Source organism: Geotrypetes seraphini, chromosome 15 (assembly GCF_902459505.1).
Source record: "Geotrypetes seraphini chromosome 15, aGeoSer1.1, whole genome shotgun sequence".
Taxonomy (NCBI): domain Eukaryota; kingdom Metazoa; phylum Chordata; class Amphibia; order Gymnophiona; family Dermophiidae; genus Geotrypetes; species Geotrypetes seraphini.
In genome coordinates, this window is record NC_047098.1 from 27,630,323 (window position 1) to 27,645,325 (window position 15,003).

At 42.5% G+C, this 15,003-nt stretch overlaps 1 protein-coding gene and 1 long non-coding RNA gene across 3 annotated transcripts in view; one reads left to right on the top strand and one right to left on the bottom strand.

Moving 5' to 3' along the window:
* LOC117349433 overlaps positions 1-9,814 on the bottom strand; it is a 34,390-nt gene extending 24,576 nt beyond the window's left edge. Inside the window, exon 1 of the long non-coding RNA XR_004537160.1 lies at positions 9,773-9,814. This is a non-coding gene — a long non-coding RNA (uncharacterized LOC117349433). The remainder of the gene's footprint in view (positions 1-9,772) is intronic.
* Positions 9,815-12,449: 2,635 nt separating this feature from the next.
* Positions 12,450-15,003, top strand: part of DISP3 (dispatched RND transporter family member 3) — a 193,817-nt gene continuing 191,263 nt past the window's right edge. For both annotated transcript variants that reach the window (XM_033922857.1, XM_033922858.1), the window contains exon 1: positions 12,450-12,607. The gene's annotated coding sequence lies outside the window, so the exon portion shown is untranslated. The remainder of the gene's footprint in view (positions 12,608-15,003) is intronic.

Below are 15,003 nucleotides of genomic sequence, written 5' to 3' on the forward strand. Positions count from 1 at the left end.
CCGGCGGCGGTGGCGTGGGGGAGGGCAGGAAGGAAGGAAGAAAGAAAGAAAGAAGGGGGGGACAGAGAGCCAGAAACAAAGCAAAAAATGGGACACGGAATCAAAGACAGACATAGAGAAAGAAAGAAAAAGTTGGGGGAGGGAATGAGGTCTGGAGGAGAGGAAGCATACAGGAGGCTGAAAGAAGAGAAGAAATATTGGATGCATAGCCAGAGACTGATGAAATTACCAAACAAAGGTAGGAAAATGATTTTATTTTCAATTTAGTGATTGAAATGTGCCAGTTTTGAGAAAGAAAAGATATTAAACTTTAAATGTGAGGGCTGCAGAAAAAATAGAGCACTTGGAGGGCCGCAGAAAAAAATAGTTAATGTCTTATTAAAGAAATGACAATTTTGCATGAGGTAAAACTCTTTATAGTTTATATATCTTTCCTTTTAACTGTTAAAGGAAAGTTTTATAAACTATAAAGAGTTTAACCTCATGCAAAATTGTCATTTCTTTAATAAGACATTAACTATTTTTTCTGCGGCCCTCCAAGTACCTACAAAATCAAAATGTGGCCCCGCAAAGGGTTTGAGTTTGAGACCACTGTTGTATGGCTTAATACCTACCTATATTAAAGATGCATTCGACTGCTAGACATCGTAAAAACACCAAAACTAAAGCAAAATCCATCTGTTTTTAAAAAAACAAAACAAAAACCCCTCCTCCTGTAATTTTCTTTTATTGTCTTATCTGTCTCCAATTATTGTATTTCTTTCCTATTTACGCTACTAGTCCCGTCTGGTTTGAAAGTCATATATTTGTTATACGAACTTCTTGTTCCCCTGTGTACTGTTATAAAATATTTTTAGAACTGTACATCACCCTGAATATATGATAGGGTGATTAAACAAATTTTAAATAAAGTTGAAACTTATTGTTGATCATTTCAAATTTAACAGAAAACACTTTACTCGCGATTCCAGGTTTTTTGTTTCCCCCTCAGTAAAGGGTTATCTTTATAAGCGATTTTTCAATGGAATTCTCGCTTATCAAGCAGCCCTTTGGGATAATAAGTTTAGTAATTTGATTTCATGTTCTAATTCCTATTTAAATTTCAGGAAATTGTTAAAAATGTATCTATTTGAGAAAATTTCTAAATAGTTGAATTGTAATTCCTCTGCAAATGCGCAGTTTCTCTTTTAAACGCTGTAAACTGTACTGAATCACAGTTGTGGTATATAAGTGAATTGATGTGTTATGTTATCCCTTTACCTGCTGCCTCCCCATCTTCATTAGAGGAGTGAAAAAAAATGGCCATCTTTTCTTTCATAGAGTAAATGTCTAGTGTAGAAGCTGAAATCACCTTATTTCAAATTCATTGTGAATTATGCATGATAATAAAATGCTTTGAGACATCTGGTGTCCCAGGGGTGCTGTTAAGCTCCCAGTACGTGCCCTGAAGAACTGGTTCCTGACCTCCTCGCAGATATCGTTTGCAGGATCCTAAGCTTTTCATTGACTGTAATGACTAGTTTTCGTCAATTAAACATTGAAATGGTCCATAAATAATTAACCATGATATTTATTATGTCTTTCATTATTATGAAATATGATTCACCTAAAGTCTCAGGAATGACTAGGATTGAAGAGCAACAATTTGAATTTTTCTAGGGAGCTGAAGCGTGTCACATAGGAAATAGAAAAGGTCCCTGTTTGTTGGTTAGTCTACTGTATATATGACTGCTACTGCCTTGCTGGCACATTCAGATGTGAGCTATAAACCCCCTGTTTTCTGTGTTCCTTTCCGGTCATTTACCCTAACTTTAAAGCCAGCAAAGCAAGCAATTAAATAACTTGCTTCATTTTGCAAATCCAAGTACAGTAAAACCTTGGATTGCAAGTAACTTGGTTTGCAAGTATTTTGCAAGACAAGTAAAACATTTTATTAAATTTTAACTTGATATACAAGCAAAGTCTTGCAATACAAGTACATACAGTATAGAAACATAGAAATATAGAAATAGACGGCAGATAAGGGCCACGGCCCATCAAGTTTCAAGTTTATTAGTTTGCTTGTTGAATCGCTTAATCGGATTTCTAAGCGATGTACAATAAAATATACATGTAAGGAAACGAAAACATTACATACAGTTAATTAATTATAACGTAAACAAAAGGTAAGAGGGGGTGAAATACATTTTTTATAGTAAAGAAAGAACATACAGGGAAAATACATAAGGAAATTAAAAAAAACAAAAGATAGAAAAATAATTCGCTAGAATAACACTTTATAATAAAATTTAATTAATTTGCAAATGCGTCTTTGAATAAAAAGGTTTTTAATTCGCTTTTAAATTTCCCAAACACCTTCTCCTCCCGTAAAAACATGGGAAGCGCATTCCAGATCTGGGGAGCTGTACATGAGAAGATAAATTGTCTTCTTGTGCTAATAACTTTTAACGAAGGAATTGATAAAAGGTTCCGTTCACTAGATCTTAAAGTTCTTTTAACTGAATATGGGATAAGTAGTCTGAATAAAAATGCTGGAGTCTTATTTTCTAATGTTTTAAAGATAATAGTACATAATTTATGTGTAATTCTATGTATGACTGGAAGCCAATGAGCCTTTTAAGGAGTGGTGTCACATGATCAAATTTTTTAGATTTTGTTATTAATTTAATAGAAGCATTTTGAATAATTTGTAAACGTTTAATTTCTTGTAACGCAATTCCTGTAAATAATGAGTTGCAATAATCGATTTTAGACATCACCAGAGAGTGAATAAGAATATTAAGTGCTCTGGGACAGAGGAATTTAGAAATGGATCGAATTTTCCGCAATCTATAGAAGGTGGTTTTAACAATACTACTAATGTGATCATGATAATTAAGTTTATTATCAAAAATTACTCCTAGAATTTTAGTATTTTTAACTAATTGAAGAGGTATATTTTGAATCAAAATAGGAGCAATTAAAGAAAAGTTTTCCTTACAAGGAAACAGCATGATATTTGTTTTTTTGATATTGAGGGCCAACCTGTTTTTGTCCAGCCAATGATGAATTTGCTCAAGTTTCCCATTAATTGTCAAAATTTCATTTATGTTGTTATTATTTAGGGGGTACAATAATTGTATATCATCAGCATAGGCAAAAACATGAAATCCTATAGATTGACATAATGTCAAAAGAGGTGCCAAAAATATATTAAAAAGTAAAGGTGAAAGAATTGATCCTTGAGGAACCCCATGTGATATTGGTGAAGTTGAAGAAGAAGAATCATTAAAAATTACAGTAGATGTGCGATTACTGAAGTAAGATGTAAACCATCAAGTCTGCCCACCCCAATAACCCTCCCCCCTCCCCTACCTTTCTCTGTGAAGAGATCATAGAAACATAGAAACATAGAAATAGACGGCAGATAAGGGCCCACGGCCCATCCAGTCTGCCCACCTTAATGTCCCTCCCCTACCTTTGCCCTGTGAATAGATCCCATGTGCCGATCCCATTTTGCCTTAAAATCAGGCACGCTGCTGGCCTCAATCACCTGTAGTGGCAGACTATTCCAGCGATCAACCACTCTTTCAGTGAAAAAGAATTTCCTGGTGTCACCTCGTAGTTTCCCGCCCCTGATTTTCAACGGATGCCCTCTTGTTGTCGTGGGACCCTTGAAAAAGAAGATATCTTCCTCCGCCTCGATGCGGCCCGTAAGATACTTGAACGTCTCCCACGTGACGATCCCATTTTGTCTTAAAATTAGGCACGCTGTTGGCCTCGACCACCTGCAGTGAAAGATTATTCCAGCGATCAACCACCCTTTCGGTGAAGAAGTATTTCCTGGTGTCACCGTGTAGTTTCCCGCCCCTGATTTTCCACGGATGCCCTCTTGTTGCCGTGGGGCCTTTGAAAAAGAAGATATCCTCTTCCACCTCGATACAGCCCGTGAGATAGTTGAACGTCTCGATCATGTCTCCCCTCTCTCTGCGTTCCTCGAGTGAGTATAGCTGCAATGATTTCAGCCTTTCCTCATATGGGAGAGCCTTGAGTCCCGAGACCATCTGGGTGGCCATTTGCTGGACCAACTCAAGTCTCAGCACATCTTTGCGGTAATGCGGCCTCCAGAATTGTACACAGTATTCCAGATGGGGTCTCACCATGGATTTATACAATGGCACACATCACAACTGAGCCGATGGTTCTTCTTTCTCTGATGCTGCAGAAGTGTAGTGACTGTTCTAAACAAGTGAGGTCTTGCAATACGAGTACCTATATTATTTTGCATTAAAGTTATGGGGTTGTGGAACGAATCGTCTGAGTTTCCATTATTTCCTATGGGGAAATTCGCTTTGATACATGAGGGCTTTGGGTTACAAGCATGTATCTGAAATTAATTATGCTCGCAAACCAAGGCTTGCCTGTATTAAACTTAGGCCTCCTTTTACAAAGCCGCGTCAGCGGTTTAACGCGCATAATAGTGCGCGCTAATTTGCCGGCTTCCTCTTGAGCAGGTGGTAGTTTATCGGCTAGCGCGGGGGTTAGCGCGCCCTAAAAAGGTGCGTGCGATAAAGCCGCTAACGTGGCTTCGTAAAAGGAGCCTTTAGCTTTAACGATGTAGATGCCTCAGTGAAAACTGTATAAACTGTGTTTGTTTATAATTCCACACTGGGTGTACTTCTGCTGCTATGCTCTGATGCAGCCAGCATTTCACAGTGGAAAAATTACCACTCCTGCTGTCATCTTCTATCTGCCGTCATCTTCTATGTTTCTATGGGTTAAGCCAAGGGAACCTGTCACCAGGAGTGGGATCCCTAGGATAGTAGACTTGGGGGTGAGTCAGTAGAGTGGGCAGACCTGATGGGCTATGGCCCTTATCTGCCGTCATCTTCTATGTTTCTATGTTTCAAGTGGAGGAAGAAATCTTTTTTCTGAAGGGTCCCACATCGACACGAGGGCATCGGTTAAAACTTAAGGGGGGAAGATTCCATGGCGACACCAGGAAATACTTTTTCACCGAACGGGTGATCGATCGATGGAATAGTCTTCCTCGCCAGGTGGTCGAGGCCAGTAGCGTGCTTGACTTCAAGCGTCGATGGGACCAACAGGTGGGGGTACCACAGAGTTTTGCTTAAAAGATAGATACTTCAGGTGGGGGGGGGTGTTGTCTTGAGTAGACTTGTGGGGTTATTGTGTGGGCAGACTTGTTGGGCTGCTGGCCCTTTTCTGCCGTCAAACTATGTTTCTATGTTTCTCTAAGGTACTTTCACTCGCTGCGAAACATAATCGCTCAGATTAGCACTGCTGGCTTTCCACCACACACACAATGGGGTTCATTTTTGAAATTTAAAAAAAAAAAAATCCAAAAAATGGCATAAAGTGGCAGATGGATGAGTTTTTTTGGGTTGTTTTTGCAAAATGTCCAAATCGCTATTTTCAAAACCGATTTTTAAGACATTTTTCTATGCAATTCGTCTACATCTCAAAGGGCGTGTTGGAGGGTAGTCTTATGATGTGGACGTTTTTCTGCAATAATGAAACATTGTAAAACATCCAGGGCAAAATAATAGCACGTTTTTGGCTAGACCTATTTCAATAATGTCTTGGTGTCAAAATGGTGTCTAAACTGGACACTGGAGGGATAAAGGTATGACCCCCCCCTTCACTGACCTCTTCATACCCCTCACCCCAAAGGTGAAAATGGCACTATATATCAGGATCTATGACAGCTGCAGATATAATGGCCATTCCTCATAGAGCAGCAAGCAGGTCCCTGGAGTAGCTTAGTGGCTGATGCAGTGGACTGTAGAAAAAGGGGACCCAGGTCCATATCCCACTCTAACTGGTGGTGAAAAGGGTGAACGCCCCAAAAACCACAAAATACTTAACCCACGTAGTGGTGATATCTGCAGGCATAAGGGATATTTTAGTGGTATACAGTTGGGTACAGTACATTTTTTGCTATTTCTGGATGGTTATGATGTGATGTGCATCTAGGACCTTTCCATGTGACAATCACTACAGTGCCCAACCAATCTGCTGGGATGTCTGTGTGGCTGAGGAGTATGTGGCACAGGGGTTAAAGCTACAGTCTCAGCACCCTGAGGTTACGGATTCAAATCCACACTGTTCCTTGTGACCCTGGGCAAGTCATTTCATACCCCCAGGACAGATAGGGATAAATGCCTGAGTACTTGAATAAATTCATGTAAACCACTCTGAGCTCCCTGGGGAGAATGGTTTAGAAAATTAAATAAATAAATAAGACTGCTGGCTTCCAGGCATCCCAATGGCTTGTTTTTGTGTGATTTTCCCACCGATATTTTTGTTTGGAAATGACTCTTGTAGAAAGATGCACTGAGCACAAAAGCCTGTGGTTACTGTACCGATGTTTATTGTGGCATTTTCTATTAAAAATACATTTTTTCAAGTTAAAGTAGGGCAATTTTCCCAAACCAAAAAAAGACCATATTTGGCACTGGATTTCAAAAATGCCCCTCAATATGTTTACCACACCTTGTAGAGCTTACTTTTCACATATCAAGTATACTTTATGTATAAAAATAGAAATGATAATGCAAAAGCAATCAGTCACAGTGTTTCTAATATTGTCATTTTGAAAAATGGCAAGTTGCGTTACAGTTGTACATGGCAAGTTTACATAAAACAATAGAAATAATTCTACAATAGCAGTCATTAACTCAGCATCAGATATATACTGCAATTACAAAAGACAATAGAAGAGAGGAAATTACATAACTGCTGTACATGACAGTCTACAGAAAGCCTTTGCACAGTGTCACTTTAATCAAATTGTTGTAGAAATAGTCACACTTCATAATATCTCTCTGGACCATCAATAGAAAAGAGGATGGTAGATAAAGACCAGTTGGCCCATCCATTCAGCAATGGTGTAGTTATTATTGGAACCAGACGTTACGACATATATTCTGTAATGGCCCCTTTAACCTGGAACGCCTTGCCTTTACATATAAGAGAAGTCAAAGATCTCTGCAAATTCAAAAATAATTTAAAAACTTTTTTTATTTAGAGATGCATTTAATGTTTAAATAAGAACATAAGAACATAAGCATTGCCTCTGCCGGGTCAGACCAGGGGTCCATCGCGCCCGGCAGTCCGCTCCCGCGGCGGCCCTCCAGGTCCATGACCTGAAAATGTTCCCTATCTAACCTAAAAAGTCCATACCCTATTTGCTCAGTGTCCTGTGAGGTAAACCTCTATCTGTACCCCGTTATTCCCTTCACTTCCAGGAAGTCATCCAGTCCCTTTTTGAACCCCAGAATTGTACTCTGGCTTATCACCTCTCCGGGAAGCGCGTTCCAGGTGTCTACCACCCGTTGAGTGAAGAAGAACTTTCTTGCATTCGTTTTGAATCTGTCTCCTCTCAGTTTTTCTGAGTGACCTCTTGTTTTAGTTGCCCCTGCTAGTCTAAAGAATCTGTCCCTCTCCACCTTCTCTATGCCTTTCATGATTTTATAAGTCTGTATCATGTCCCCTCTCAGTCTCCGCTTTTCCAGGGTAAAGAGCCCCAGCCTGTCTAACCGTTCGGCATATGAGAAGTTCTCCATACCCTTTATCATCCTCGTTGCTCTCCTCTGGACCCTCTTGAGTATTGCCATGTCCTTCTTGAGGTATGGCGACCAGTATAATTCATTTCTAACAATCCCAATCCTATTCCTCATGTTTTTCCCTTATTTGGTTTTTCTTTTCTTCATAATTATGATAAATATCAATATTGTAACTGTTCTCTCTTACTTTCCATTCCCCTATGTATCTGAGTCTGTTTGTTTTGTCAGATTGTTTTTAACCCTTTTTAATGATGTATAATGAACTCTTGACCTATCTTATATTTTAATGTTACTCGCTTAGTATGTAATAAGCGATTTATCAAATTTTAATAAACTTGAACTTGAACTAGTTCTGCAAAACAAGCCCTGGATCAGTTTTTGGCAGGCCTGGATAGACGCTGCTTCCCCTGGAGCACAAGGCAGCTCCTGGTAAAGATGAGGCTTGTTGCTGGTTCAGCAGAGGTAGAGAACCACCAAAGCTTGCATGAGGTTCTCATGTCCCACCGGCAGCTGTCATGGTAAGGAACAGCTTTTTCATCTCTGTGCAAACTGGACTTTGACCTTTTCAATATTTTACTTTTATTAGCTGCTTATTTCAATTTGTCTTCATCTTGGGATAGTAAAGAGATTCTCTGTACCGAATGGAAAGGTTAAATTTGCATAAAAATGTCCATGTGTGAAACTCCTGCTGCCGTTGTGCTTTGTGAAAATGTCTATTTAAATATCAGTATTAATGAACTCTAAACAATGTCCCTCTCATACGCACACGTATGTTGGAGAGTTGCATGTCTTCAGGGCTGCCATCAGAAATTTCTGGGCCCCTTACTGAGCAATCCAATTGGGCCCCCCATGCACTCCTTCCCCCCCCCGACCCCCCCCCTTCTTCCATGGGCCGAATACACACATACTTTTCTCTGCTGCCGCACTCTTTGACCAAAAGATTTGTAAGCCTGCAACGTCAAGGTAGACTCTTTCAGCAGGGCCCTAACCTAACCTAAACTAAACTAATCTATACCTATCTATTCTAAACTAACATATGTCTAATACTGAACTAATAACAAACTAACAAACATCTGAATAAATAACTAATAAATAATAGTGCTAGTAGCTATAATTCACTTTTGAATGTAAAATCTCAGTTAAGGATTTCTTTTGACCTTTGTAGGCCAGAAGTAGATCACAATTGCACAATATTTTTTGTAACAAGTATTAAATGTGTTTTTATAAATACTGTAAGCTTAATAAATATATCAGAAAAAAATACACATCTGCGCGCATATCTGAACATACACATCTGTATGATCCCATCCTCCTCTGCTTGCCTACAGCTGCATCATGCATGTTAAAAATGTACGATATGTTGATATGTGCACCTTCCTTCCTTCCCATCCATCCTCCTCAGCCTGTCCTTACATATCCACAGCTGCATGTTAATGATGATGTATATGTTATGATGATAAATAAGTGCATATGAGCACATCATTAACATGCAGCTATGGATGAATATAAAAAAGAAACAATATTCTGTACAATTGTCAATTTATAAATCAGCGTCTTCTCCCCATTCTCTCTTCCCCATTTCCCTTCAGTGTCCTCAGCCCACTCTCTCTCCACTTTCCTTCAGCACATGCACATAAAAACAAGCAAGTAATTTATATCATTTTCATTCTATTCATTCATAGAAATTAAAGTCTAAATAATGCCAGTCACATAACAAAACATGATTTTACAAAAATAATTCCCTGCACAGTCAAGCCTTCAAGGATTAATAGATGTCTTTCAGCAGTTCCTCTCCCTCCCTCCCCCTTACCTTTGTGGCCAAGTCAAAATGATCTACCAACAATAAAATTTTTAAAACACAAAGCACGCTGTACGCAGAGAAAATGTTAATTATCATTTATATTCCGCGGGTTTTCAAAGAGGTCAAGGCAGATGACTTTATGCAATGTCACCTCAGTAACAACTATACAAAAATAGACAAATATTCCCCCTCCCTTTTTACTAAAACGCGATAGCGGTTTTTAACTCAGGGAGCTGCACTGAATGCCCCACGCTGCTCTCAACGCTCATAGTCTCCCTGCGCTAAAAAACGCTATTGCGGTTTAGTAAAAGGGGGCCATAGTGCAAAATATAGACAGCATATATAAATTCTCAAAGCAGACACATTTTGATCACTAAATTGAAAATAAAACCATTTTTCCTACCTTTGGTAATTTCATCAGTCTCTGGTTGCACTTTATTCTTCTGACTGTGCATCCAATATTTCTTCCCTTTTTCAGCCTCCTGTATGCTTCCTCTCCTCCAGACCTCATTCCCTCCCCAAACTTTTTCTTTGTTTCACCCTGCCCCTTCTTTCTTTTTCTCTCTCTCCATACCCCCTTTCTTTCTGTATGTCTGTTTTTCTCTCTCTCACCCTGCCCCCTTCTTTCTCTCTCCACACCCTCTTTCGTTCTGTATGTCTGTCTTTCTCTCTTTCCGTGCCCCATTTTTCTTTGTTTCACCCTGCTCCCTTTCTTTCTTTCTGGCTTTCTGTCCCCCCTTTCTTTCTTTCTCCCTGCCCTCCCCATGCCACCACCATTGGGAAAATGCTGCCACCGCCACTGGGGAATAGACTGCCACTGCCGCCATCGGGAACAGGCTGGTGCCGAGTTCGCCCTGCTTCTCTTCCCCGCGGGGCCGACCAACTCTCGTCACCCGACGTCAATTCTAACGTCGGAGAGGACGTTCTAGGCCAGCCAGGCAGCGATTGGCTGGCCCAGAACGTCCTCTCCAACGTCAGAATTGACACGAGTGGCGAGAGTTGGCCGGCCCCATAGGGAAAAGCAGGGAGAACTTGGCGCTGGCCTGTTCCCGATGGCGGCGGTGGCACTCAAGTGGCTAAAGAGCCGCAGTTTGCCGGCCTAGGGAGAACACTGGAGGGTGGCCAGCTGTGCACCCCCTTGGGACGTAAACCCAGGGCGGGGAGGACCGCCCCCCCACCCTGGTATGCCACTTTCTGTACCTCACTCCCTCCCTATGACCAAAAATTCTCCTTTCTTCCATTCCCCGTGTAACAACCATCTCTTTCACTCCCTTCCTCTCTCCCAAGTCCATGCCTTCTGTATCCAAAAACTCATTCCCTCCCCCACCTCAGCATCTCTTTCCCTCCCTTCCTCTCTCCCAAGTCCATGTTTTCTGTGTCCAAAAACCCATTCCCTCCCCCACCTCAGCATCTCTTTCCCTCCTTTCCTCTCTCTCAAGTCCATGCCTTCTGTGTCCAAAAACCCATTCCCTCCCCCACCTCAGCATCTCTTTCCCTCCCTTCCTCTCTCCCAAGTCCATGCCTTCTGTGTCCAAAAATCCATTCCCTCCCCCACCTCAGCATCTCTTTCCCTCCCTTCCTCTCTCTCAAGTCCATGCCTTCTGTGTCCAAAAACCCATTCCCTCCCCCACCTCAGCATCTTTCCCTCCCTTCCTCTCTCCCAAGTCCATGCCTTCTGTGTCCAAAAACCCATTCCCTCCCCCACCTCAGCATCTCTTTCCCTCCCTTCCTCTCTCCCAAGTCCATAACTTCTGTGTCCAAAAACCCATTTCCTCCCCCACCTCAGCATCTCTTTCCCTCCCTTCCTCTCTCTCAAGTCCATGCCTTCTGTGTCCAAAACCCCATTCCCTCCCCCACCTCAGCATCTCTTTCCCTCCCTTCCTCTCTCCCAAGTCCATGCCTTCTGTGTCCAAAAACACATTCCCTCCCCCACCTCAGCATCTATTTCCCTCCCTTCCTCTCTCCCAAGTCCATGCCTTCTGTGTCCAAAAACCCATTCCCTCCCCCGCCTCAAAATCTCTTTCCCTCCCTTCCTCTCTCCCAAGTCCATGCCTTCTGTGTCCAAAAACCCATTCCCTCCCCCACCTCAGCATCTCTTTCCCTCCCTTCCTCTCTCCCAAGTCCATGCCTTCTGTGTCCAAAAACCCATTCCCTCCCCCACCTCAGCATCTCTTTCCCTCCCTTCCTCTCTCCCAAGTCCATGCCTTCTGTGTCCAAAAACCCATTCCCTCCCCCACCTCAGCATCTCTTTCCCTCCCTTCCTCTCTCCCAAGTCCATGCCTTCTGTGTCCAAAAACCCATTCCCTCCCCCACCTCAGCATCTCTTTCCCTCCCTTCCTCTCTCCCAAGTCCATGCCTTCTGTGTCCAAAAACACATTCCCTCCCCCACCTCAGCATCTATTTCCCTCCCTTCCTCTCTCCCAAGTCCATGCCTTCTGTGTCCAAAAACCCATTCCCTCCCCCGCCTCAAAATCTCTTTCCCTCCCTTCCTCTCTCCCAAGTCCATGCCTTCTGTGTCCAAAAACCCATTCCCTCCCCCACCTCAGCATCTCTTTCCCTCCTTTCCTCTCTCTCAAGTCCATGCCTTCTGTGTCCAAAAACCCATTCCCTCCCCCACCTCAGCATCTCTTTCCCTCCCTTCCTCTCTCTCAAGTCCATGCCTTCTGTGTCCAAAAACCCATTCCCTCCCCCACCTCAGCATCTTTCCCTCCCTTCCTCTCTCCCAAGTCCATGCCTTGTGTTCAAAACGCACTCCCTCCCCCCCTTTTGTGTTCCGCGTTTGCTTCCCAGCCCATCTTTGCAACTTTCTCAGCAAAACGAAGCTCAAGCCGCGAGGCTCGTCTTCTGTTCCTGCCTGCCCTGCCGCGCACAAATAGCCGACCGGAAGTATTCTCCGACGTCAGCGCTGACGTCGGAGGGCAGGCTTTACTTAAGCCCTCCCTCCGACGTCAGCGCTGACATCGGGGAACACTTGCGATCGGCTATATGTGAGCGGCAGAGCAGGCAGGAACAGAAGACGAGCCTCGCGGCTCGAGATGTATTGAACTCCGCGGGTCCCCCGTCCAGCTCTCTATTGTCCACGTGGGGCTGACCTCCCCTCCCCCTAGACTGTGGCCTAGGACCCTGGGGGAGCCCGGGCCCTCTGTCAGCTCCGGGCCCCTGAATGCAGGACTGGTGGTACTGCCCTGATGGCGGCCCTGCATGTCTTTACAACAATTGAAAAATACACCTTTTTCAGGTATAAAACAAAGGCCTCACATTTTCAGTCTGGCAAGTCATGATGAAGGAGTCTGGGGCTGGTTTTCCTGAGTCTTGAACTAAGTTTTCTCCTTAATAAAATGCTGAATTATGTTTAATTGCAGACCTGGCTTATCTCATGTTCTAGCCTGCCTTAACTGGGTGCTTTAGCTTTGGCGTTTTAGCTTCTTATGGTTATCTCAGCATACACAATATCGTATTCCGCCCTCCTGGACATGTAACAGAAAGACTGCAGGGCTTAGATAAGTGACCTGCTAGTGACCTGCTTAGGACCAATGATTGTTAAGTAAAGTAACGCATGAGAAGTTTTTTCTAGCATTCAGTTGTATATCCAGAAAAATGTATAAATATCACTGTAACTTCCTGGTTTCGGGACTTCTGAAGCTGCCAGCTTGGGGGCTCAGGGGTCCGCATATGCTGAATAAAATATACCTGTCGCTTTCTTCAAGTCTCTAAGTTTTGTGGCTGACCAAAGTGACCTTTCAATGATAGTTGTGACTGGAGGCTCATGGCAAAGTCAAACCAGCTGATTGAGCTGGAAGCCCAAAGGAGCAGTCGAGGAAATTATGAAAAACGATATAAAAGCAGAGGGGAGAGCAATGTAGTAAGAGAGAACGAGAGAGACTTCACGTCTGAAGTGATTGAAGTCTGATTTGAACTGCACAGGAGGTTCCAAGTTATTCCAGTCACACGGAATAGCAAAGCGGCTCTTAAGATGTTTTTGCAAATCCTCAGTGGTGGCTGAAAGCCAATCACAGTATTATAGGTTCTTCAGATAATGGATATTCCTCTTGAGCTGGGAGGGGTATGCTAGCCTGAGCAGCAGGGGCAATGGAACATCATTTGGTTGGAGGGGACAAACCGCTCAAATCGCTAGTTCGCCTCAGCCTTTCTAGTGGCTAATGCTGTGTTGTGCAAACTAGTGGTTAGATCATGGTCCCAATGGCCCACCTCATTCTGCTGCCTATGCAAAAAGAAGCATGGAAAATGGGAATGAGAGGAAAAAGGGGGACTGGTCCTCTCTTTGTTCTTCCAGGGATAGAATTAGCTCTGAATTATCTTTGTGTGCGTGATTTTCACAATGCAAATTTTTCCCTGCCTGATAGAAGAGTTAAATATCCATCTGTCAAACTGAAAAGACCGTCTTACTAGTATTGAGTAACTTAATATCCAGACTGCAAGGTTATTAATCCCACAGTGGTCTTGTGGTAATTGTGCCCCATCAGATAATGAGAGTGATATTTTGTAAAAAAAAAGGAATATCTGGATAAAATGTGGTTATCGCTTTTTGGGATACAGTAGATAAGTGAGATCACTGATCTTTCTAATCAATAAAGAAAGTTCATTAGGCTATTGCCTGGAGCAAACATAAACAGTGGAGGAGTCAGAGTACTGGATTGTGGCCTGGGAAACCAATGTTCAAATCCCACTGCTGTTGCTTATGAGCTCAGGCAAGATTTTCAGTCCTTCATTGCCTCAGGTACAAAATTAGATTGTAAGCTCTCCTGGTAGAAAGGAGGTTTGGAGAAGGGTTCACGAGTGAGATGAGAATAATGTACTCTTGCTTCTGTATATTGTTATTTCAAACAAGATGCTAGAAATTATTAAAAAAGGGATGGTTAACAAGACTAAGAATGTTATAATGCCTCTGTATCACTCCATGGTGCGATCTCACCTGGAATATTGCGTTCAATTCTGGTCTCCTTATCTCAAGAAAGATATAGCGGCACTAGAAAAGGTTCAAAGAAGAGCGGCCAAGATGATAAAGGGAATAGAATTCCTCTCATATGAGGAAAGACTAAAAAAAGGTTAGGGCTCTTCAGCTTGGAAAGAGATGGCTGAGGGGAGATATGATTAAAGTCTACAAAACCCTGAGTGGAGTAGAACGGGTACAAGTGGATCGATTTTTCACTCTATCAAAAATTACAAAGACTAGGGGACACTCGATGAAGTTACAGGGAAATACCTTTAAAACCAATAGGAGGAAATTTTTTTTCACTCAGAGAATAGTTAAGCTCTGGAACACATTGCCAGAGTATGTGATAAGAGTGGATAGCGTAGCTGGTTTTAAGAAAGGTTTGGGCATGATTCATTGATGAGGCCTCGTCCCTTGTCAAGGAGAAAAAAAGAGCATTTCTTTCATACAAGCATACGGGGAAAAGAGAAGCTAACATTGAATACAGGGCAAGGTCTGCAGTGGTCAAAACAGCAGTTAGGGAGGCCAAACTTTGAGTGGAAGAAAATCTAGCAAAGAACATTAAGAAAGGGGACAAATCCTTCTTCAGGTATATTAGTGACAGGAAAAAAACACAAACGGGATAGTACGCCTTAGAACACCAGACGGGAATTATGTGGAAGCAGATTCGGACAAAGCCA